At 43.8% G+C, this 26,303-nt stretch overlaps 1 protein-coding gene across 5 annotated transcripts in view; it reads left to right on the forward strand.

Annotated features, from left to right (window-relative positions):
• shroom3 (shroom family member 3) overlaps positions 1–26,303 on the forward strand; it is a 414,116-nt gene that overhangs the window by 266,630 nt on the left and 121,183 nt on the right. Inside the window, exon 1 of one of the 5 annotated variants that reach the window (XM_033024778.1) lies at positions 14,922–15,063. The exons of the other annotated variants lie outside the window; for them this stretch is intronic. The gene's annotated coding sequence lies outside the window, so the exon portion shown is untranslated. Of the gene's footprint in view, positions 1–14,921; positions 15,064–26,303 lie in introns of those variants that run through there. 5 annotated transcript variants of the gene reach the window in all.

The raw sequence follows: 26,303 nt of genomic DNA on the forward strand, positions 1-26,303 counted from the left end.
TTGTATTTATAAACCACAATTTAGTTTTTTAGAGATACAACATGGAAACAGGCCCTTCGGCCCACCATGACTGCACTGCCCAGCGATCACACATACACTAGTTCTATCCTACATGTGAGGGACAATTTACAAGTTAGAGATGCCAATTAACCTACAAACCTGCACGTCTTTGGAATGTGTGAGGAAACCGGGGCACCCGGAGAAAACCCACATGGTCACGGAGAGAACAAACTCTGTACAAACAGCACCCGTAGGATCAAACCTGGTTCTTTGCTGCTGTAAGGCAACATCTCCACCCCTGCACCACTGTGCCGCCCATTTGATTAATCTAGTTGTACCCGTCTTCACCCTTCACCTGTGATAATTACACAAACATTACACGGGGATTTTTTGATGTCTCAACAGCCTATGATCCATCAAATTTAAAGGGACCCATGGAGAATCCTTGCCAAGTATGACTGTCCTCAAAATAATTGCCTGCATTCCACCTTTTGCTGTATGATGGCAAGGAAGCTGTGAATCTAACCAGTGAGTGCATCACAGATTCAATCTCAGTACCAACTGGTATCAAACAAGGCTGGATCATCACCCCATATAACCATATAACATATAACAATTACAGCACGGAAACAGGCCATCTCGGCCCTACAAGTCCGTGCCGAACAACTTTTTTCCCTTAGTCCCACCTGCCTGCACTCATACCATAACCCTCCATTCCCTTCTCATCCATATGCCTATCCAATTTTTTTTTTTTTTTGTACACTCCCAACACTTGTAAACCCCAACACTTTACTGAACATTTCTCACCGCTGTCCTGCATTTCACTTTCAACAAACTTCCTGCTGGAGTGGAGGAGGACGCGAGAAAAGTTTCTCAAACCCACATTGCTTCCACTTCTGAACCAAGTTCCCTGAAACGTCTGTCATGGAGTTGATGTACGTGTTGGGTGGCTAAGCTCTAAGTCATTCTCTGACGCATCTGGCATCACAGCAAGATATTCCAGTGATTTAGACAAAGGAAACGATCCCATAACGTTCTCAAAGAATGTCATCCCTGTCAAATTGTGGGAATCCCATGCCCATGGCTGGTCAAAATGGAGTCAGAGCATTTGTAGGTTCCATGGCAAACCTGGAGTCCCTCCTGCTCAGCATAAGTGGCGGAAGAAACTGATCACCTCCCAACTTCTTCAGCCACCTGGCCATCAAACTGCTCTGGCCCCAGTTGAGTCTTCAGGTCCTACATCGGCCTTGTCAACTGTCCCAGAGCCCACGGCGTGGTGTGGGAGCAAGTCCTCCTCACCACCGAGGGACTGGCCTGGAAAATATTTAATCATTTGCACGTGAACCCATTAAAGTCAACTAATTGAGATTGGAATGTTCCCAGGCAACAGCAGTGGAATTTGTACTTGTTTAGGCTTTCTGTCAATTACACTTAGGCCATTTGGAGTTTTAGTAAAGTAAATACCTCAACTAATCTTGGGCTTGCCAGTAATTTGTAGATTTTTAGGACATTATGTGTACACATAAATCTGTAGGTGTGAAGCACTCATTATTAGAAATACCTTCTGTGGAAAAGTTAATCAACACAGTGTTATCATGGTTTGAGATAATAAACAAACAATTCTAGAAAATACAAACAATGGGAAAAGATTTTGCTTAGTTTCACCAGACATGAGGTGATGGTCCTGAGCCATCATATAATTTCTTTGGGAATAAATTGCCTGTGGTCTTTCAGGAGTTCAGGTGAGGACTTATTGTCCGGATTTCAGGTGCTTTGTAAAATGAGCCAGTTACAACATGAAGCATAGTTGGCCATAAATGAGATGTGAGTTCCCAGCCCAACAAACCCCTTTGTGTGAAGGTTGCTGCTATTTTACCATCTGGTGGAGACTGTTTTTGTTCTCCTGTTCTGTAGCAGTAACACAGTGGCTTCTACAACAAACCATCAGACCCATGCCAAAACCACAGTCATGTTTTCAAATGCTCATTGAGTGTACAATCCCTCTCAGCGAGCAGCTTGTTCCTATTTGTGGTTTACAGTGCGGACTCAGCAGGGATAAAACATTTGATCCAGACAGGAGAATTGTTGGAGAAACTGTGCTACTACCTTAGACTAGCCAATGTTGTGGCCTAACACTCGACTATTTGTAACGTATCTCAGCCCTGATGTGATCAAAGTGCAGGGAAATGTTGCCAAGGCTTCTTAATCCAATGTTTCTACTTGCAGCATGCAAGGGAAGGAATTACATTGGACCTGGGGTTAAAGAGCCCGATTCTGAGGAAAAGATGTCTATATGTGGTATTAACAGAGTTCCTTTTCTGGTCAATAGTATTGCTTTGAGTCCCAGAATTAATTGAATCACTGAAAGAATAAGCATGAAAATAGGCCAGTTCAGCCCTCTGAGTCCATGCCAACTATCGACCACCCGTTCACACTAGTTCTATGTTATCCCACTTTCTTGTCCACTCCCTACACACGAAGGGCAATTTACAGAGACTAATTAACCTACAAACCTTCACATCTTTGGGATGTGCGAGGACACCTGAGCACCTGGACGAAACCCACATAATCATAGGCAAAACACGCAGACAACATCCGAGTCGGGAGCGACCATGTGTCTCTGCCGCAGTGAGGCAGCAGCTCTACCAGCTACACCACAGTGTCACTGAATTCAGCGATCAGAAAAGGTAGTTAATAAATAGAATCTAAACTGATAATTTTGTACGCAAGGTGATAAAGTAACTTTTCCTTTTGCTGATTTATAACTTGTGTCGGAAGTAGAAATACATTTTAAAATCATCTTGGAATTAAACAATGTAGTGGAGAGGTGTGAAGGAACAAAGCAGTATTTCTGTGTAGGAGGGAACTACGGATTCTGGTTTACACCAAAGATAGACACAAAATGCTGGAGTAACTCAGCGGGAAAGGCAGCATCTCTGGATAGAAGGAATGGGTGACATTTCGAGTCGAGACCCTTCTGCTGACTGAGTCAGGAGAGAGGGAGATACAGAGATGAGCAGCGAGAGAGGATGCTCTTGGTGGAGAGAGGATACGTGCTCAGGGGCAGGGGTTACCAGCTTCATTCCCACACAGCACTCCACCACGAGACAAATGGTCAGACCAATTGACAACCTTACTTGGAACCCCATTGAGAACAAATTTGCAACCATTTGGTCAGCTGGCTCATTAATCAAGTGAATTTAATATTTACGTGGTCACACTCAATAGATCTAAGATATAATTTTCTGTGATGGGAACGCAGCACATATTGCAACCGTAAGAAAGGACTGCTTGTGATCTGTTGAATATAAAAGACAAAAGCGAATCAATATAAATCCATGCTCACCATTGATCACCCTTTCATACTAGATCTATGTTATCCCACTTTAGCATCCGTTTCCCCACTAGGGGCAATTTACAGAGGTTAACTAACCAAGGCCGCCTGCAGTGCCCTTAGGACATGGGAGGAAACTGGGGCACTCTGAGGACACCCACGCGGTCACAGGGAGAAGGTGCAAACTCCACAAGACAGCACCCGAGTTCAGAATTGAACCCGGTCTCTGGCACTGTAAGACAGCAACTATATCAGCTCCATGGCCTGCTGCAGAAAGTTCCCTTCATTTTCTGTTTTTATTTCAATTTCTAGAATCTGCATTTTCCTTTTTAATTTCATTTTAGGTTGTTACCATTTGCAGCTTTCGGACTTATTTCACAAACTATCCATAATTTTGCAAAAGATTCGATCATCCGGAGGAATGAAAAATACATTTTTCACGAAACATGCTTCCTGGATGTTTTAATTACAGTGAAATGTAAACAATCCTAAAAATGAGATTTATCTTTATAATTCTGTGTCGGGCTGCTGCTGGAATTAATTTACAGGATTAGAGTGTCATGCTGGGTGAAAATGTTTCATGAACAGCTGCTGTTTGCCAGGTCACTTAGTAGCATTTGACCAAGAGAAAACCCACTGTCTTTTTCTTGATTAGTTGCCCATAGTGATTGTGGTTAAAAATTCAGATTTTAAGACATTTACAGGATGGCAGCTTTAAAGTGCAATAATGTGATGGGAAGTTCTTGTCTGAATGAGTGCAGAATTTTAAGCAACTGCTTAAGTATTCAGAGACTCTGCGTGCATTCAGAAGCCCCGAAAACAAAATTGAACAGGTCGCCAGAGTTAAGCTTTGTCTCCTGTTATTTCCAGTCTTGCGCCTTCTGCTGTCAGGTCTGGTCTTGGCCTGACTTTGTGCTACGGAGACTTTGTTTGCTGCGGACTGTGTAGCATTGCTTTCTGGCTCACCCTGTGCTGACTTTGCTCGCACTGTTTCATTCTTGGAAAGTTTCATTGTTTCCCAGGAGATGAAATGCGAAGCTTTCTGGCAGCTTTCCGTGAGCTGGAGTCTGAAGAGCCTCTGGAGCTCAGTGGCGGCCTTCCCTGGCAGCAGCAGGCGAGGTGTGGTAATTGAAGTCCGATCACACACAGCATGAAGTCTACCACAGCGCAGTACGCCGTCTGCATCTCCACCGCGTGCCTTGTATACTGTCCCGACTGCAACATTATCCAGCCAAGAGTGAACCAAAGCCAGGTATTTCCTAATACGAGAGGGAAGGAAAGGAACGTTGTCTGATAAACATCCTCAGACTGGCATTAAGAACAAATTACCTGCTCTAGCTTCCTAGCTGATGATTGGTGGTGCATAGGAGTGTAGAATATGAAAGAGTTAAATAATCAGAAGCTTGGGACCTTAGGTTTTGCCATCGGCTGAGACTTAACTCACTAGATCAGTTCACTTCACCAAAAGCTGCATTGGGAACAGGGAACATGACTCAATTTACAGAGCTCTGTGAAAACCTGTGACCCACTATAGTCAGCTGGACCCATGTTTTCCAAATTTGCAGCTGCTGGAGATTAAAGCTTTTCAGATTGAATGGTAATGATGTACTCAGCACAGGAAATGGTCCTTTATAGCAGTGTCGTAAAAGTTCAGAGGGGATAGGATGTAGCCTTGGAGCGACAGGGTTTCCCAAAGCCTTTCTCTTTGTGATAGCATTTCCACCTGTGCATCAGAATCTTTTTATTTGAACCAATCTCTGGGTTGTCCCATCAGGAGGAGAACAGAGCTTGAACACCAGACTCTGGGTTGTCTTTCAGTGGGGCAGCCAATCAGTCTGAACAGCACCTATCTATGTCCTCCAGAGATGCTGCCTAACCCCGCCCGCTGAGTTACTCCAGCACTCTGTGCCTTTTACACAAGAGTCCCTTGTTGGATGGTTTGTGGAAACCCAGAATATGTCATGGCACTGCATGTTTTTCTTCTCACCCAATATTGGTTTGAACCATGAAGGGCGTGTTCATATCAGCCGGAGAATCCTTCCATTGTTTAACACTACTCTCCAAGAGAATGGACGATAATGAGAAAGCAGCAAAGCCAGGCAGGCAGGTCCTTCTCTCTGAGAGAAAGTGGAATTGAGTCTTACATCGACAGGACCAAGTGTAGACTGGGCAACTGTGTTGCCAAAGCCTGGTCCTCTGTCCACCAGGACCTGCTGGAGCTCCTGATTGTTAAGCATTAGACAGAGGAACAGAATTAGGCCATTTGGCCCATTGAGTCTTCCCATTCACTCGAACCATTTTAACTCCCCTTTTCATTCCCATACAGACCTTTCTGTCATTGGCACCCTCCTTTGTCAGAGTGAGGCCACATGCAACTTTGAACATGGAATACTCCATACTAAAGTAATAACTGCCACCTGCCCCCTCTATTTCTTAGCATACCTATTTCTTCTACTATTCCACTGTTCACCCTGTCCCTTTCCCTGCCTTTGTACACTCATCTCCCACCTCCCCAGTCTCTCATTTCCCTTTTATATCCCCTCTTTCCCCTTCCACACATATACCCCTCTCCAGCTGTACATTTTGTTGCTCTTTTTCTCTCCTAATTGGACACGCTTTTGTCTCTCTTTTAACTCTAGCCTTTTACTCCACCCATCTGGCAATTAACCCCCCCTCATCTGTATCCATCTATCGCTTGCCAGGATTTATCCTGATCCCAACTCTTTTCCACCATTCTCCCCCTACTACTATCAGACTTGACCAGAAACATCGCCTCTCCATTACCTCCGCAGATGCTGCCTGACCCGCTGAGTTCCTCCAGCACTTTGTATTTTGCTTATTGAGTCTTACCTGTATTACCCCACCTACCCGTCAGTGACTAGCAGTCAGTATCTACTGATATTTTTTCTCCTTTCCAATCGAAGACCAGTTGAGGTCATTCCAACCACACCACCAAGATCATTATCACAGGCCAAGTGTCAAAGTGGAGCCATTACTTGTAACAGTGTTACAAGGAGTCCCTCCCCCGATCCCACGAAAGATCCCTTTTTAAAGTAGGAAGTTAAGAAGGAGAAGGAAGTTATTTTGTTGCACTGACAAATATTCTTCCCTGAACCAATTCCACTAAAAATCCAACCTCACATGTTGTTTTCTCATTCAGTAGTCATAGAGTGATACAGTGTGGAAACAGACCTTTCGGCCCAACTTGCCCACACCGGCCAACATGTCCCAGCTACACTAGTCCCACCTGCCTGTGCTTGGTCCATATTCCTTCAAACCTGTCCTATCCATGTACCTGTCTAATGGTTTCTTAAACATTGGGATAGTCCCAGCCTCAACTACCTCCTCTGGCAGCTTGTTCCATACATCCACCACCCTTTGTGTGAAAAAGTTACCCCTCAGATTCCTATTAAATCTTTTAGTTACCGAACTGCTTGTGCATCAGAACAATATGGAGTACAGTTGGAAAGGTTTGGGAACTATCCTGAGCAAGAATAATGGAGAGGAAAAAAAACGATCTAAACTTGGGAACAAAACTTTATAAAGGGTCTAAGATTCAGATTTAAATTGCCGGAACGATGAATTCCCTGAAGATAGCATTAAAATCATAATTTTGCCGAGCTGCATGAAAATATGTGACCCATTATTCTTAGCTATTCAGTGGATACGATAAGGTCTTTCTAATCTTTTCTCTCCACCATTCTATTGTTAGTGGCAAGAACATAATATGGTGCCATATGACTGTATGTATACTTTGCAAATTCATAGTGATGCAAGGGGATTTTCTAACAAACTATGTTTGTTCATGTTTATATTTATCTTACTTCTATATCCTTATTTCCTGCCACACCATTGAATTAGCGGTCTGAAAAAAGCAGGTGGTTTATATATTTTTTAAATGAATAAAGCAATTCTTGGAAGAAATAACCAGAAATTGTTATAATCCTGGAAGGATGGTGAAACCAGATTCAAGAATGACCTTCAAAGGGGAATTACGTGAATAGTGGAAATATGCAGTTTTCTGGTGAGGACAAAGGGACTGATTGAAAGACTTTCAAAGATCCTGCAATAATGTGATAGGCCTAACAGCCACCTCACATGTTGTATGTCCCTAAAATGAGTCCTTATGGATCTGTCCCACTTAGGCGACTGCAGGAGACTATGCGATCGCCACGTGGTCGCCAGATGTTAGCGAGTGGTTGCCGGGGAGTCGCCTTCATGATCGTGAGGAGTTCCCGCATTCCCTCATTATGGTCGCCGTGAATTTTTCAACATGTTGAAAAATTAGCGGTGACTAGAATGAAGCCGCCATGGAGAGTAGCGAGATTTATCGTGCCGTAGGTGGGTCACCAGGAGTTCCTATTGGGTTGCCAGGAGGTTGAAGGTTCTCGTAGGTTCTTGTAGGATGTAGCCGGTGCTGACCGGTGAATTTCGTTGGCTCACTGGGAAAAAAAATGTAAGCAGTAGTTTTCAGAACCAAGGATAACTGACCGGTAATGTAATGTCCGCCGAACTTCACAGCCGTGTACCTCTGGCTTCTTAAAAGTTGTCTCCACTCCTTCTCCCCCCTCTTCCCCCCTCCCCCCCTCTTTTAAAGGACTTACCGTACACTGTGCTTTAGCCGTCTTAATTACAGCGCCAACCTTCCTGTTTATCGCGGTGTGTGTCTGTATCACCTTGGCTTTGCACCGTGTGAATTTCACTCAGACAGCGCTCCCCCCGCTTGCCCTGTCCCCCGCCTGCATAACGGGTTGCTGAAGGAAGCGATGTGTGTGTGTGTGTTCCACTCTGACAGTCGCCGTTCCAGTCGCCAGTTGACTTGACAGACAATTTTAAAACAATGATGCTTGTTTGAATCTAAACCCTATATGAAGAGCAGTTCAGTGCAGCGCAGGCAACTTTGAGTATGATGTGAGTAATTATAAAGTGTCCTTTACAACATCCCAGGATGATTCTGAATAATAGCAATTTATCAAGCAGCTTCCCATGTTCTCACTGTTAGAAACCGTCAGTTGTGCCACTGGGTGTAATTTCACCTGATCATCAGATCATTGGAGATTGTATCCATGATTTGCATTCTTAATTTGTGTAAATCTACAACTAATAGAAGGAAGCATAGCAATTTTAATAACTTGTTGTCTGTCATTCATCACAATATTATTCCGTATTGCTTTGAGGTTTCTAATAATACAGATTTTCCCCGATTCGGCATGTTACATGTTAGAGAGCAGAAAACACAGCATTGCCACGAGTTACTCTAGATAGATTACTGCACAGTGTATTTCTCTTGGAATAACAAAAGGTAATACATGTAGGAAATTCCAGTAGAATGCCTTCAATTTCTCAAATAATGTTGCTGCAGTGGATTGATCGGCATAACACAATATCTGATGAGAATAGGAATCTGCCAACTTTTAAATCAGTTCTACACTACAAATAAATATCATAGCAGCATGAAACAGCAAGTGGATTTTTTTTTTAGACTCTTGTTACCCATATACCTCCGTCCATAAACGATATTAAATATATATATTTTTATGCACACTACTTTAGAACCTCTTCTCTATAATTCCCTGAGTCCTCATAATTTGCTAGGCTGCAATTGAACTAACCCATCAATATGTTTCAGTGTTCAGTGTCTCAGCCACGATCACGTTGAATGGTGGTGCTGGCTCGAATGGCCTCCTCCTGCAACTATTGTCAATTGTTTACTCAAGGTAATTTTTGGAAAATGCCATGCCCCCAACAGCACTCAATATGAAGCTTTGAGATACTGTTTATCTTCCTGTACAACACTGGACTAAAGAGCGTGTCCCACTAACGTGACTTTTCAGCGACTGGCTTCGACCTTCAAGCTCGAGGGCACTCGCCTGAAAAACCTCTAGCTGGATCGACCGTCAACGATGGAACCCCGAGCTGGATCGACCGTCAACGCACACACACACACACACAAACACATCGCAAAGGCGGGGGCCAGGGAAAGCGGGGGAGTCTGAAATTCACACCCGCGATGAACAGGAAGGTTAAAGACGGCTGCCACAGTGTATGGTAAGCCCTTTAGAGAGCGCGGAGGGGCGGAGGGGGAGAGAAGGGGATAGAAGGGGGGAAGAAGGGGAGGAGAAGGAGCGGAGACACTTTTAAGAAGCCAGACAACTTTTAATAAAGTTTAGCGGGCATTTACAAGATACAAGATACAAGATAGATTTATTCATCACATGTGCCAGATGGCACAGTGAAATGAAATTCCCATACAGCCATACAATAAAAATTGTAACATTTAACATTACCGGTCGGTTTTCCTTGGCTCTGAAAACTCCAATGAGCCAATTAAAATGCCCGGTCAGCAAAGGAGATTGCCTACGGCTACCTCGACTGCCTAGCGACCCCACTCCACTGCACTATGATTTCAAAAGAAAGATGCCGACCAATTTTTACTCACGGAAAATTTTTCAGCATGCTCGACCAAACTGAGGCCGCGAGTTTGCGGGAACTTCCCTCGAGCATGAAGGAGAGTTCCAGTGACCTCCTAGGACTTCCTAGGACCACGTGTCGACCATGCTGCGAGTTTGAGTCGAGAGCAAACTCTTCTAAACTCGCAAATTAGGTCAACGCAGTGGGACAGCCCATTATGGCACCCAGCAGATAAACTCCTGGTATTCATAGAGCCCCTCTTCCCTCTCCTCCCAGAGTCCCTGCTTTCACCCAGTCATGTTTGCAAGTCTACATGTATTAAGTCCCATGTTTGAACCCCCTTCTCATTCCCCACCAAATGAAGTTTACAGTAGAGAAAGCAAATGACAATGTTTTCTTGTGTCTACAGGATATTACTGTGCACAGATTTGTTGCTATGCCTCCCACATTACAACAGTGAATATGTCAAGAGTGTTTAATTGTCAAATGTACCGAAACAGAACAACAAATTTCTTACATGCAGCAGCATAGTGAGTCAGCAAACACAGCACTAAATAGATAACATAATAAAAAAAAAACAAGAAAATGTTCAATAATTAAAAAAGGAACCCCTGATATTCGTGGAAAAGAAAACATCTGCCTGAAGTCCCTCCGTTCGTAGATCAAAGTTTAGTTGCTGTTTGTGGTATTTCAAGACCCTGACAGCTGTTCCTGAACCAGAATGTCACATTTTTCAGACTCCTATACCTTCTTCCTGATGGCAGGAGTGAAATGAGAGCTTGGCCAGGGTAGTGTGGGTCCTTGATGATGCTAGCCACCTTTTTGATATAGCGCCTCCTCTAGTTCCTTTCAATGTGGGGAGATCAGTACCCTTGATAGACAACAGTCGTGTCCTCCACATTTTGTAATCCCCTTCATTCCTGGTCATTCGAGTTGCCGAACCAGGTCGTGATGCAACCAGTCAATATGCTCTCTACCGTACACTGTAGAAAGTTGTGAATATTCGTTGACATACAGAATCTCCTCAACCTTCAAAGGAAGTAGGGGCATTGATGGGCTTTCTTTATGAAGGTGCTGGGTCCAGGACAGATATTCAGAGATATGCACACCCAGGGACAAAGTTGTTGACGGTAGACACAAAATGCTGGAGTAACTCTGCGGGACAGGCAGCATATCTGGAGAGAAGGAATGGGTGACGTTTCAGGTCGAGACCTTTCTTCAGACTGAAGAAGATCGGAAGAATGGTCTCAACCCAAAACGTCACCCATTCCTTCTCTCCAGAGATGCTGCCTGTCCCGCTGAGTTACTCCAGCATTTTGTGTCTACCTTCGATTTAAACCAGCATCTGCAGTTCTTTCCTACACTCAAAGTTGTTGACTCTCTCTCCACCACCATCCTATCGATGAAAACAGGTTTGTGGATCCTTGACCTTCCTCTTCTAATGGCAATAATCAGCTGCTGGGTCTTACTGACGTTGAGAGCTAAGGTTGTTGTTGTGGCACCACTCAATGGGACGATCGATCTCCTTCCTGTACTCTGACTCATCATTACCCACAATTCACCAAACAATGATGACGTCATCACATAGTTAAAAATGGAGTTGAAACTGTGTCCGTCTACACAGCCATGAGCAGAGAGTGAGTAGAGCAGGGGCACTCCTTCTCCTATACGGTTGAATAACTGACAGACCCAAGAGTGAAAACATGGAAGCAACTTGATATGTAGTCATTCTGCAGAAAGCTTAATATGAATTTTAGTGCCATGGATTTAATACACGTGGAAATGGGACCTTCAGCCCATCCTTGCTGACCACCAAGTATCCATTTACATTAATACAGCTGGTAGACCTACTGCTCAAAAACGTCAGTGAACTGGGTTCAATCCTGACCTCCAGTGTTGCCTGTGTGAAGCTGGTGACCACCATCGCATCATCTACCCCTGCCAATTCTAACATTCACTGGGGGAAATTCACAATGTCCGGTTAACCTACTAAACCACTTGTATTTGGGTTGTGGAAGGGAACCAGAGCAACCAAAGGAAATCCACAAGGTCACCAGGAGAACTCCACACAGACAGCACAGGAGGTCAAGACTGAACCCAGTTCACTGAAGCTTTTCAGAAGTAGCTGTACAAGAAGTATCAATATACTGCCACTCTGCATATTTTGGAATGAGTCATTTAAAAATAAAGGAGCCTATTTGGAACCAGAAGCCTATTTGGAGCTCAGTGTAGCACAGGCAGAGGAGAGCCTCAAGTAGATTACTACTGTTTTCAGATGAACAGCTAATATGTTAAAAGTATCTTTTAAACTTCATTCTATGATGTCATGAGGACAAACAGTTGTCGATTTACTGCAACTCCCATGTAGCACAGCACAAAGTGGGCCAATCAGCTTCTGGGGAGGGAATGGATCTACAACCTTTCTGATCAAGAGCCTTCTTCAATCTGAAGAAGAGCCCCAACCTGGAACATCGCCAGAGTCTAAAGAAGGGTGCCAACCCGAAATGTCAGCTGTCCATTCCCTCCACGGATGGTGTCGTACACCCACTGAGTTCCTCCAGCACTGGGTTCTGCACAGGATTCGAGCAAATGCAATTCCTTTGTCTCCTGTGTTCCCATCTGGCACACCCTGGCTCGGTGCCCCTCCTGGCAGTGCTGGACCACACTCCTAGTCGGTCAGCTGCCCTGCCATTACTGACAGGAAGATGCAATTCATTGCATTTTTATTTTTTCACTTACGGAGTTTCAATAGGAACAACATATAGTGCTAGCCTCCTGATAATGCCAAAGCCTAAATATCAAAGTGAATGTAACAAGTCGAGAATCTGTGCCTTTAAAATGTGTGTTGAGTTAATCGGTGAACCTTTGTTCAGTTATTCGTGGCAGCTTACCTGCCTTGCTTCACCTGTAAACAAAATCTGGCTTTGTCTCTCTCCCACTCCGAGGTCATGAAAGATTGCTCCTTGAATAGGTAATACATAGTTCTGATGCAGTGGAGGGGCTCGGCACTTTACCTATTCTTGTGGTTAATCAGATCACTAACATTTCTCAGCTATGTTACACTTCTATAACACATTCACTGTCATTTATTGGCCCCGTTCTCCAATTGCCTAATGCGTGTGTACCAACCCAGGTTCCGCCAGACTAGACAAACATCTTTGAACGTGCCGGTCGGTACTGCTTATTAAAGAGCGCACCTACATTTTTAAGAGATTGTATTTCTTCTTATGTGTCGCAAGGAACAGTAGATGCTGGTTTAAATGGAAGATAGACACAAATGCTGGAGTAACTCAGCGCGGGACAGGCAGCATCTCTGGAGAGAAGGAATGGGTGATGTTTCGGGTCTGATAAAGGTCTGGACTCAAAATGCAACCTATTCCTTCTTTCCAGAGATGCTGCCCTTCCCAGCATTTTGTGTATTTCTTCCGATCTTTTCCTGATCATTCATTGCATGTTCAGTAGAAGATGTTCCATAGAAAGGCTGTAGGTAACATTTGCATTTTTTTCTGAGGAACCTCGACCAGTTATGATACTTGGGAAACAACAGCTGGAAATTCATCCCCCAGATTTCAGCTTGTTGCTGCTAAAGGAATCAAGTAATTGTGCAATATTAGTACTGCTGCGTTCAGTTGTTATAGATGTACTTTTTGCACAGTGTGCACTGTGTCTCAACAACCATATGAAATTACACACTTGGATGTTAGCATATTTTTATGATCAGCATTTTATGCTTAGCAAAATATTCTCAAACTATAATTTGGCGGTGAAGAACAAATTGAAAACAAAATAAATCTCAGGTGCTGGAATCCAGAACAAAATACAGAATGCTGGAAGAACGCAGTAGGTGCCGCAGCATCTGTAAAGTCAAATTGTGTAACTTTTTGTATTGAGTCGAGATTGAGGGGGAACATGAAAGATTGCCTTTTCTCCAAAGGTTTAACACATGCACTTTCACTGTGCTGAGCAATGTGAACCTTGATTGTTTTTTTAAACATTGAAACATTGAACCATAGGAAAATAGGTGCAGGAGTAGCCATTCGGCCCTTCAAGCCAGCACCGCCATTCAATAAGATCTTGGCTGATCATCCAAAATCAGTACCCCATTCCTGCTTTTTCCCCATATTAGCTCTAAGAGCTAAATCAAACTCTCCCTTGAAAACATCCAGTGAATTGGCCTCCACTGCCCTCTGTGGCAGAGAATTCCACAGATTCACAACTCCCTGGGTGAAAAGGTTTTTGCGCATCTCAGTCCTAAATGGCCCTTTCCCCACGGCCAGTAACAAGATGGCTGTGGAACTCCACTGCACTAATCAGCAAACTCAGCCCAGGGCCGCCACTTTCTCTCATGCCATTACCACAATACAGAGCTCCTTTATCAGCAGAGCCAATGAGGAAAATAATTTGTACAATGAGGGGAGTGGGATATTTTCTTTGTGATGGGTTTGGCTTTGACAAGACAACATAGACTTTGACCTGTGAAACTCAATGGACAACAAGGAAATAGATTTAAGGCTTATTCTTTAATCACCATTTTCTCATTGTTCATTACACATTTTGCAGCTGCTTTGTACTGTGAATGCTTGTAGAATCAAAAATGGGTTAATAATTGCTGTTTTGCTGTGGCTACTGAGTAACAAAGATCAGGACTTTGCAGTAATTCATTGTACATGACGCAGTGAGATAGTTTTGAGAGGTGTAACATAAACGTAGCTCTTTCTGGTTATGCTTCCACAACAGAATCAAATTAGTTAAATAATCTGGTCTGCAGGCGGTGACTTTGAAATGGTGTGATATCCCAATATGCCAGATCTCTTCCGAACCTTCACTCCCAACTAAGGACCCACTTTATCTCAGAACCCGCACTTTTCCACAAGAGTTGAAAATAATGCTCTTTAAATCAGTTTGCTTGCAGAAAGCCCGACCAGTTACCAAGATAATGATTAAAAAACAAAGTGGGAGTTGGAAGAGGAGGGGTGTGCAAACTATTTAATTGCTACTTGTCTGCAGACAATCTCCTGTTTAATAGCTGTTGAGACTCTAGTCTCCCGCAGGATTAAAATCAGTGGACATCTTTGTGAGGTTTTTTTTAATAGCACTTGGCAGACTTTATGTTCTGATTTCCCACCCCCTTGGCAATGTGGCACATTCCTCACTGGGGAAGGATGGACTTATGGTGATTAGTTACTGGAGTGGCTGTTTGACTGAGAGGGAGTGAGAGCCATGTTGAACACTAGGTCGCCTCTGCTGAAATTGTAAAGTAACAAGTGGATTAACAAAGGATTGAACAGTGTTCAACGGCAAAAAGGCTTCATTCGTGGGTAAGCTGAAGATATTCTTGTTTATATTAAAACTTAAGTTTAACCTTTAGAAAACACGTATTGACAGTTTTCATTGACATTCCGTGGACAAGATTAAGTGGTTTCCGAGCTGCAAACGTGAACAAAAGGCAGGTTTCGGACCTGGTGTCTGGTGTCATTTCTCTGAGCACAGTTTATGTAAGTCTGGCCAGTGTGAGTTATCTACCTGCTTAGAAAATAACCATATGTTGCAGAAGTTTCAGATGTCGAAGAGATAAACTATTGCATCTGAACGCAGGTATGGAGGCAAAGGAGGCTATACATTTCATAACGTCTCTTATACTTTTGAAGGTTTTGAAACCTTACTTCCACCCTTCTCCCCAAAAATGTACCAATGCTTTTTTTTTAGAAAATTATTTTAAATTATTTTGCGCTGTTGTCAGGGAATCGGTTGTTCAGACTGCCTCACCTGGCAACAGCGCACAATGTCTACTGGCATTGAACAAAGACTGCCTGGTTTGGAGTATTGAAATATTCAATCAGTAAGTGTGCTTTGTCATGCTGACTGCTTAGTCGCACTGTCCAAGTCAGACCTCTGTATATTTCACACCTTTCGGTTTAGATTTTATGGTTGGAAATCAGAAGCAAAACAGACTCTTATTTAATGCTTACTTGTACTTGCAAACTCATTTGATTACCGTAGGTTCTCACTGGAGCTGTGCATTTCTTTTCTGCTGGATGTTTTTTCTCTGCTGGATGTTTGCCTGTAAACGGTGAAATCTAATACCCGTGTTAAAACAGCAGGATTACCAGCTGAACCTGAGTTCCATGAAGGCTGATTACCAAAGAATAAAATTTCGCAGTGCTCTTTAGAGTGATCAATTCTGGTCAATCAATATCTTTTATGCAATATCTTTTAAACAAAATCATTTATTACAAATTGTGGTTGGTAGTGCAACAGGGTAAGTGTTAACAAAATGGATCTGAATTAAAAAGTGAAGGATAGACATATTTTCATGGAGCAGGTAATTTTTTCATTATGGGATTACATGCCAGAACTGAGTAGCCAGATACTAGTTCAGAAATAAAACTAATACAGACATTCTGAACCAGACCTGAACTCATGGACTTTTTTTGGTGATGGCCCAATCTGACCCTGAACCTAACACATAGCGGTGATCCCATCAGGCTCGGGTCAAGTACCCAGGTTCTGTCCCTAATTGTCCTTGAGACGGCAGTCATCAGCCTCCTATTTTTTTCTGAATTGTAGTCATTTGATGGACTGAGAATTGCAGGGCTTTGACCCAGCGACAAAGAATTTGCAGAAGAAATTGCAGGAGTCGGGCTGAAGTATATGAATTGTCATTAGACACGGGTGAGGTTCCGGAAGACCGGAGGGTGGCTAATGTTGTGCCTGTTTAAGAAGGGCTGCAAAGAAAAACTTGGGAACTGTAGACCAGTGAGCCCAACATCTGTGGTAGGGAAGCTACTGGAGAGGATTCACAGGGTGAAGATATACATGCATTTGGAAAAATAGGGATTGATTAGGGATGGTCAACATGGTTTTGTGCATGGAGATGATGTCTCATAAATGTAATTACATTTATTGATGACGTAACCAAGTAGGTTGATGAGGACACAGCCATAGACATTGTCTACATGGACTTCAGCAAAGATGAAGTCTTTGAAAAGATTCTGCGTGGAAGGCTGCTCTGGAAGATTATATTGAACAGGATCTAAGAAGAACCAATTAGCTGGATTCATGCCAGGGAAACCGGAGGGACAACTTTTTCAACCCAGAGTTGGCTTTATGGTAGGAAGCATAAAGTGGTGGTGGAAAGTTGTTTTCAGACTGGAGGCCTGTGACAAATGGTGTGCCTTAGCGATTGGTGCTGAGCCCATTGCTGTGTGTAGTTTTCTATCAACAATTAGGTGAGAATGGGAAAGGCATGATTTGTAAATTTGCGGATGGCACTAAAGTAGGTGATATCACACTGTCCTGACTCACCTGGACAGACAGGGCACGTACGTGAGGATGCTCTTCGTTGACTATAGCTGCATTCAATACGGTCATCCCCACCAAGCTCACCACCAAACTCCACCAGCTAGGCCTCAGCTCGCCGATATGCGATTGGATCCTGAACTTTCTGACGGAGCGACCGCAGGCAGTGAGACTGGGCCCGCACCTGTCCTCCACTATCACCCTGAGCACTGGCACACCACAGGGCTGTGTACTAAGCCCCATGCTCTACTCCCTCTTCACTCACGACTGTGTTCCTGCATTCGACACCAACACCATCGTGAAGTTTGCAGACGACACAACAGTGATTGGGCTGATCACCAACGGTGATGAAACAAAATACAGGGCGGAGGTGCAGAACCTGGCGGACTGGTGCGCACGTAATTGAGGTAATTGAGATAGTTGAGGCCAGTTCATTGGCTATATTTAAGAGGGAGTTAGATGTGGCCCTTGTGGCTAAAGGGATCAGGGGGTATGGAGAGAAGGCAGGTACAGGATACTGAGTAGGATGATCAGCCATGATCATATTGAATGGCGGTGCAGGCCCCAATCTCCATTTACGGGGAAAGTGTGGAGAGAGTGTCCAGCTTTAAGTTTCTGGGCACTCACATTTCAGAGGGCCTCACATGGTCCACCAACACCGCTGCGCTGGTCAAGAAGGCACAGCAACGACTGTTCTTCCTGAGGACATTAAAAAAGACTGGTCTGCCCCAACAGCTGCTGACAACGTTCTACCGCTGCACCACAGAGAGCATATTAAAGTATGGCATCTCTGTGTGGTATCTCAGCTGCACGGAGGCGGAGAGGAGAGCTCTTCAGCGCGTCGTCCACAGAGCGCAGAGGATCATTGGGACAGAGCTACCAGCCTTGGAGGGCATCTACCACACACGGTGCCTCAGGAAGGCCGTCAGCATCCATAAAGACTCATCACACCCCTGTAACGGACTGTTTGAACTACTTCCCTCCGGCAGACGTTACAAGGCCTTCTACGCCCGAACCTCCAGACTCAGAAACAGCTTTATTCCAAGAGCTATAGCGGCTCTGAACCGGCCCTGCTGAGTGCCCCCCACCCCCCCTGGACTGTCTCCCTCAGATGGTCACGTCACACAGCTTATTTATTTATTTTACTCTTCTTTTCCATCGGTTGGAGCTGCATACTAAATCTCGTTGCACTGATGTGCAATGACAATAAAAGATATTATTATTATTATTATTATTATTATTATTATCATAGACAGGTTATCAAAAATTACAGCAGGATCTTGATCAGTTGGCAAATGGGCCAAGGAATGGCAAATGGAGTTTAATTCAGATAAATATGAGGTGTTTCACTTTGGGAGGTCAAAGTGAATAGTAGGGCCCTGTCGAAGGGATCTATGAATACAAATACATAGTTCCCAGGAAGTAGTATATTAGGTAAATACGGTGATGAAGAAGACTTTTGGTATGCTGGACTTCAGCAGTTGGGGAACTGAATATATAAATTGGGATGGAATATGTAGGAAAGAACTGCAGATGCTGGTTTAAATCGAAGGTAGAAACAAAATGCTGGAGTAACTCAGCGGGACTCCCTACAGACTGAAGAAGGGTCTCGACCCGAAACGTCACCCATTCCTTCTCTCCAGAGATGCTGCCTGGCCTGCTGAGTTACTCCAGCTTTTTGTGTCTACCTAGAGAAATTGGGACATTGTGTTACAGTTATATAAGTCGTTGGTGAGGCCGCACAATGAAGTATTGTGTGTAGTTTTGATCACCCTGCCAAGGGAAAGACGGCATTAACTTGGAAAGAGTGCAGAGAAGATTTGCGAGGATATTACCAGGATTTAGGGCCTGAGCTATGGACATAGGTTGGACTTTATTCCTTGGACCACAGGGGGATAGGGGTGATCTTTATAGAGGTATATTTAAAAAATGAACTGAACAGATAGGATGAATGCACAGTCTTTTTCCTTGACTACAGGAATCAAGAACCAGAGGGCATAGGTTTAAGGTGAGAGGGGAACCTGAGGGACAACTTTGTCACGTGAAGGATTTAAGAGAGAGTTAGATAGAGCTCTAGGGGCTAGTGGAGTCAAGGGATATGGGGAGAAGGCAGGCACGGGTTATTGATAGGGGACGATCAGCCATGATCACAATGAATGGCGGTGCTGGATCGAAGGGCCGAATGGCCTCCTTCTGCACCTATTTTCTATGTTTCTATGTTCTAAGGGTGGTGTGTATATGGAGCAAGCTGCCTGATGAAGCAGTTGAGGTTGGTAAATAACAACCTTTAAAATACACTGTTGGACAAGTACATGGACAGGAAAGCTTTAGAGGGCCACAGGCAGGCAAATTGAACCAGCTTAGATGGGGTATCTTGGTCAAGTCAAGAATGAGTTGGGCTGAGGGTCTGTGACTCTGTGATAATGAGGGAATGCCGATGTACTTCCAGGCCAGGATTGTGTGTGTCCTGGTCTGGAACCTTGGGTGGAGCTTAGTCATAGACCTGCAGCCCTTGTGCTTCCAGGTCGAGAGATTGCAGCTCTAGGAGGTTCTGTGGAAAAAGCCAAGACAAGTTTCTACAAAGCAATTTGGAGATTGTACACTCTGCAGCCTTGGTGTGCCTCTGCTGGGTGATAACAGCAGCCTTTAAATCAAGGACAACCTTAGGAAGAACTGCGCTGAAGATAAAATAAAGGTTTTTTTCAGCTCTCCATGTATCCACGACGGAAGGCAATTAAACGCCCCCCACCCCAACTCGTCGGCCTACTGAAGGTCTGCGATCTTTCCAAGCATCTCAGCAAAGCTTAAATCGATTCCCGACTGACGAGAGTTATCTTAAAACGTTATAAAGATTGAATGGGACATATTTTGCTTCCACGTAGATGGGGAGGAGGGGAGAAGGTAGTGACTAGATAAAAGGTAACTTTTTACCGCTTGGGTGGAATGGCATCAGAATGAAGATCAAGCCCAAATTCCAGCCACGGGAGTCTGCTCCCCTTCTCTCCCACTATGGGTCAGTGGTCCTGCTCTCCTTGTCCACACTGTGGGACACTGGAGCTGTGTCCCCTTCTCCCCACTATGGGTCAGTGGTCCTGCTCTCCTTGTCGACACTGTGGGACACTGGAGCTGTGTCCCCTTCTCCCCACTGTGGGTCAGTGGCCCTACTCTCCTTGTCCACACTGTGGGTCAATATTGACCAGCAGGTGAAACGTTTTGAAGGACATATCTGCAAGGAAGAGTTTCTGAGCCTTTGGCCTCCTTATCACCCCACAACCGCACCATTCACCTGATAAGTTTTGTGAGTGAAAATGTGGTGGCCAATATCAGGGCGATGGAGCAATTTGTGATTTAGAATATTTTTATAAAGTGCTCTTCCATAGTGAGGGAACACCTTTTTCATAATATTTGGCACATTGGCCTTCATCAGTCAGTATTGAGTATAGAAGTTGTGAGGTCATGTTGCAGTTGTATAAGATGTTGGTGAGACTGCATTTAGAGTATTGTGTTCAGTTCTGGGCACCATGTTATAGAAAAGATGTTGTCAAGCTGGAAAGGTTACAGAGAAGATTTACGAGGATGTTGCCAGGACTAGAGGGTCTGAGCTGCAGGCAGAGGTTGAGTTGGCTGGGTCTCTATTCCTTGGAGCGCAGGAGGATGAAGGGTGATCTTATAGAGGTTTACAAAATCATGAGAGGAATAAATCGGGTAGATGCACAGAGGCACTTGCCCAGAGTAGGGGAATCAAGGACCAGAGGATATATGTTTAAGGTGAAAGGGAAAAGATTGAATAGGAATCTGAGGGGTAACTTTTTCACACAAAGGGTGGTGGGTGCATCGAACAAGCTACCAGAGGAGGTAGTTGAGGCAGGGACTATCCCAACATTTAAGAAGCAGTTAGACAGGTACATGGATAGGACATGTTTGGAGGGATATTGACCAAACGCAGGCAGGAGGGACTGGTGTAACTAGGACATGTTGGCCGGTGTGGACAAGTTGGGCCGAAGGACCTGTTTCCACACTGTATCACTCTATGGCTCAAACGAGAAAGAATCTCAGCTAAATAAGCAGGGACACTGAGGCATAACAGAGTTAGTAACAAGATAAGTCGGGCGATGGTGATTGTATGATGCTAAAATGGATTTTAAAATCCTGAGGATCATATAGGAGGAAGGAAAGATTAAAAGACTTAAGGGGTCAATTAGTTCAAGGAAGAAGTGAGTTCAGGCAGTCAGACTGCAAGATGAGTTTCGAGTCAGGAATTTCCAGCTGTAATTTAATGTGACGGAAACCCAGCTTACACATAAGTAGGGCAGCTCAGGGGGAAATCCTGGTCTTCCTTTCAGTCTGCTGTGGTTGTATAAAATATCAGCCCTCATGTAGGTGGAAACTTTGGAGCTCAGCCCGAACTATTTTGAAACTTAAGGAAATCACTCGACATTCATTGACGTAAGAAGACAAGAAGTGTGACGCTAGGAGGAAGAATTGGTTGAAGGCCAGAAGGAAGGTGGACATCAACTTTGTCCTGGAGTGCAGAGAGGTTTAACGAGTCTTATTCTGCCATGTTATAATGAATCGTTGCTTTTTTTTGTGACATTGTACGCCATTACGGCCTACTGACACCTCTAAAAAGTTTGTTTTTAATAAGATTTTCACATTATGGAGTTTTTAATGTTACAAAAAGATTGCTAAAGTTTAAAATATAAAATTTATCAATATAATTAAACAGCTAAATAGTAGGTTATAGATGACCAGGGGACATAGGTTTAAGGTGAGGGGGGGAAATATTTAATAGGAACCTGAGGGGCAACTACACAAAGAGTGGTAAGTATATGGAACAAGCTACTAGAGGGGGCAGTTGAGGCAAGTACAATCACATTGCTTAAATAAATTTGGATCGGTACATGGATAGGGTAAGTTTAGACGGATATAGGTCAAACGTAGGCAGGTGAGACTAGTGTTGATGGGGCCTGTTGGTCGGTGTGGGCAGGTTGGGCCAAAGGGCATGTTTCCACGCTTTGTGACTGTGTGACTGACTCTCTGCTTCTATATGTGTACTGGCTCCTTGTTGTCAACAACAAAATCCCACTTCACTGGACCAATTTGAACTCCAAGTCTGTGTTTTGTCAGCAGCATGTTTGAAACAGCAAACAGACTGCTCTGGAATGAAGGATCAATTACAACAAAGAACCACACTGGTAATTTGTTGCATGAGCATTTCTCAAAAGTACAGTAGTCTCCAAAATGGATTACATTTATCATTACTTTATTAGCTAAGTTAACTGGCATAAGAGCAAATGCTGTGTTAAAATGTTAAAACATTTGGTGTTTAATAATAAGTCTCCTTCCATTAAAGGTAATACTTTATAAAAAACATCTATGAATACCATTATTTACTCACAGAATCATAAAATGCGCACTGTAGTCCATACCAGTTTCTGAATAATCTTGTTGGTTCCATTCCTGTGCTTTTTCTCATAGCCCTGGAAGTAATCATTTTAGACTTTAGCGATACTGGTTCTTCAGCCCACCAGGTCCATGTTGACCAGCGATCACCCATACAATAGGACTATCCTACACACTTGGGATAATTTTACCTAAGCCAATAAACCTACAAATCTGTACATCTTTGGAGTGTGGGCGGAAACCGGAGCACCCGGGGAAATCCCACACAGTCATAGGGAGAGCGTACAAACTCTGTACAGACAGCACGCGTAGTCATGATCGAACTCGGGTCTATGGTGCTGTAAGGCAGCAAATCTACCAGCCCAACAGTTTTGTAATGTTTTGGTTTGAAGGCATTGGGAAACATGTTCCCAATGTTGGGGGAGTCCAGAACCAGGGCCACAGTTTAAGAATAAGGGGTAGGCCATTTAGAACAGAGATGAGGAAACACCTTTTCACACAGAGCGTTATGAATCTGTGGAATTCTCTACATCAGAAGGCAGTGGAGGAAAATTCACTGGATGCTTTCAAGAGAGAGTTAGATAGAGCTCTTAAAGATAGCGGAGTCAAGGGATATGGGGAGAAGGCAGGAACGGGGTACTGATTGTGGATGATCAGCCATGATCACAGTGAATGGCGGAGCTGGCTCGAAGGGCCGAATGACTTACTCCTGCACCTATTGTCTAATGTCATTGAATTTTATTTCAACAACCTTTAATGTTTGTGAATTTCAGACATTAACTCTAATTAAATCTAATATTCTTTTGAGTTGATATGCAGGAAGCACATTTTGTTAAAAACCCTTCATGGACCATCCAGTATGTGTTAAACCTGGGTGTGTCGCTGTCAATTATAAATCTTGCACAGTAACAGTAGTTTTAAATCAAGCTACCAGTTTCCATTAAATCTATCACGGTATTATTCTCACCTAAAAAATTAAGTTAAAATTTAATCTGAGTAAAACATGAAATGTTTTGGAACTTTTTTAAATGTATGCCATTTGTGTTACAATGTCTTCAATAAACCTCATTTCAATCGTCAAAGTTTATAAACACTGTGTGATTAGAGTTGGTGGGTTTTTTCTGGGACCTACAGCTTTGTGTGTGGTGTATTTGGATTTTGGATTTTAATCATTCATCATGTGTGCCATTCTTCATGATGTTCAGCCAGTTCATTGGCTATATTTAAGAGGGAGTTAGATGTGGCCCTTGTGGCTAAAGGGATCAGGGGGTATGGAGAGAAAGCAGGTACAGGATACTGAGTTGGATGATCAGCCATGATCATATTGAATGGCGTTTCAGGCTCGAAGGGCCGAATGGCCTACTCCTGCACCTATTTTCTATGTTTCTATGTGTTAGTCAGTCCACCACCAATGGGATAGTTTTCCAGCATTTCATGGCAAACCTTCTTCAAGTGCCTTTGAAGTATTATTTTCCAGTAACAGTAATGGTGAGGCAAGCAGCAGTCAGTTGTGAAAGAGAAAATTGGACAGGAACTTATAACAACTATGCAGGCACAGTTATAATTGGAAATTGAGTTTTCACTGTCCTAGTTGACTCTCTGCCCCACAAAGTTTCACATTGATATTGCCAAGAAACTCAACACTTTAAACATGAAGGTAGGTATTTACGTGTTCGATACATGATAAAAAAATGCTGGTAAAAAGTTAGCGGCACAACGGTGTCGCTGCCTTAAAGCTTCAGAGGCCAAGGTTTGATTTTGACCTCGGGTGCTGTTTGTGTGGAGTTTGCACGTTCTCCCTTTGGCCTCCTCAAGGTGCTTGGGTTTCCTCCCTCACCCCAGTTTGTAGGTTAATTGACCTCTGTAAATCGCCCTCAGTGTGTAGTTGGGAAAGTGGAATAATATACTAGTGTGAACGTGTACTCATTGGTTGGTGTGGACTTGGTGGGCCAATGGACCTGCTACAATGCTGTCACTTTCAATCAATTCAATTATGTGTTAGTAATATTTAGATTTTTTAACTGATTTTAGTTGATGCCGAAAAGCACCCTATCACTGAATATTTGTGTATCTAACTGTGCAGTTTCATGCCTTCAGGTTTTTATTATTGTTGGTTATGATAATGAAAATATTTTCTCCTTGTGTTGTTGGCTGTTCCATTATTTTGTTTGCATACTGTGGATATGTAATATGGTATTCTAAACATCTATTTGTCGGTTCAAACTCTGCATTGTGTAGTAATTTTCCTTTAAGCTGAGGAGGTACACGGATGGTTTGCATCGGTCCAAGATTCCCTTTCGAGGTTTTATTTCTAATGACCGCATCATCCTGGTACAATTCCTCAGAATTTCTGGAGAACCATGTGGGAGTGTGGCAGCTGGTGGAGTTTATCTGCAGTGGATGTTTTTTGAAGAAATATTGTGTGTTTCTGTGAAAATGTGGAAAACTTGTAAGAGACTTTGTGTTGATTTTAATTGATAGAGTGTGAAAGTCAATGTGAGGAGAATGTACATGCCTGCTAAGGAGTAAAGAATGATTAAGCGATTGGATGAAACCTGGCAGAAATGTAAGAAAATGTAACATTTTTCATGTGTTATGAAGAACAGTAAAGCAGAGCACATTTTATACAGACAGACACATAAATTTAAAATCAATGTCAAATCACATTGTGTAGGAAGGAACTGCAGATTCTGGATTAAACCAAAGATAAACACAATAAGATGGAATAATTCAGCGGGACAGACTGCATCTCTGGAGAAAAGGAATAGGTGATGTTTCAGGTCGAGATCTTTCTTCAGACTGATGAGGACATCTATTATAAACTTACTGACTCCCACAGCTATCTGGACTACACTTCCTCCCACTCTGCCTCCTGCAAAGATTCCATCCTCTACTCCCAATTCTTACGTCTACGCTGCATCTGCACACAAGACGAGGTGTTCCATACCATGACATCATCATTCTTTAGGGAACGGAGGATCCTCTCTTCCATCATAGATGAGGCCCTCACCAGCATCTCCTCAATATTCTGCAATACCGCTCTTGCTCCACCTCCCCCCCCACTCGCAACAGGGACAGAGTCCCCCTCGTCCACACATTTAACCCCATCAGCCGTCGCATACAGCACATAATCCTCTGACATTTTTGCCACCTCCATCAGGACTGGCCACATCTTCCCATCTCCACCCCTTATGCAGAGACCGTTCCCTCCGCAACTTCCTGGTTAACTCGTCCCTTCCCACTCAAACCACCCCCTCCCCAGGTATTTTCCCCTCCGAAAGAAGGAGATGATACACCTGTCCATTTACCTTCCCCCTCGATTCCATCCAAGGACCCCAACAGTCTTTTCAGGTAAGGCAGAGGTTCACTTGCACCTCCTCCAACCTCATCTACTGTATCCGCTGTTCCAAGTGTGGACACCTGTATATCGGCGAGACCAAGCGCAGGCTCGGCGATCGTTTCGCTGAACACCTCCGCTCAGTCCGCCCGAACCTACTTGATCTCCCGGTTGCTAAACACTTTAACTGCCTCTCCCATTCCCAATGTGACCTTTTTGTCCTGGGCCTCCTCCACTGTCAGAGTGAGGCCCAGTGCAAATTGGAGAAACAGCACCTCATATTTTGCTTGGGCAGCTTACACCCCAGCGGTATGAACATTGACCTCTAACTTCATAACCCTTGCTTTCTCTCTCTCTCTCCATCCCTGCCCCATCCCAGTTCTCCAAACAGACTGGCCCTGATTACATTTATCTTTGTGTGCTTTGTTGTTGCCTTCACCTAGCTAACAATGATCTCCACCCCCTCTGATGTCTCCTTCTCACACCTTACACTTCCTTATCTCTGTGTAGGAAAGAACT

This window comes from Amblyraja radiata, chromosome 1 (assembly GCF_010909765.2).
Source record: "Amblyraja radiata isolate CabotCenter1 chromosome 1, sAmbRad1.1.pri, whole genome shotgun sequence".
Lineage (NCBI taxonomy): Eukaryota > Metazoa > Chordata > Chondrichthyes > Rajiformes > Rajidae > Amblyraja > Amblyraja radiata.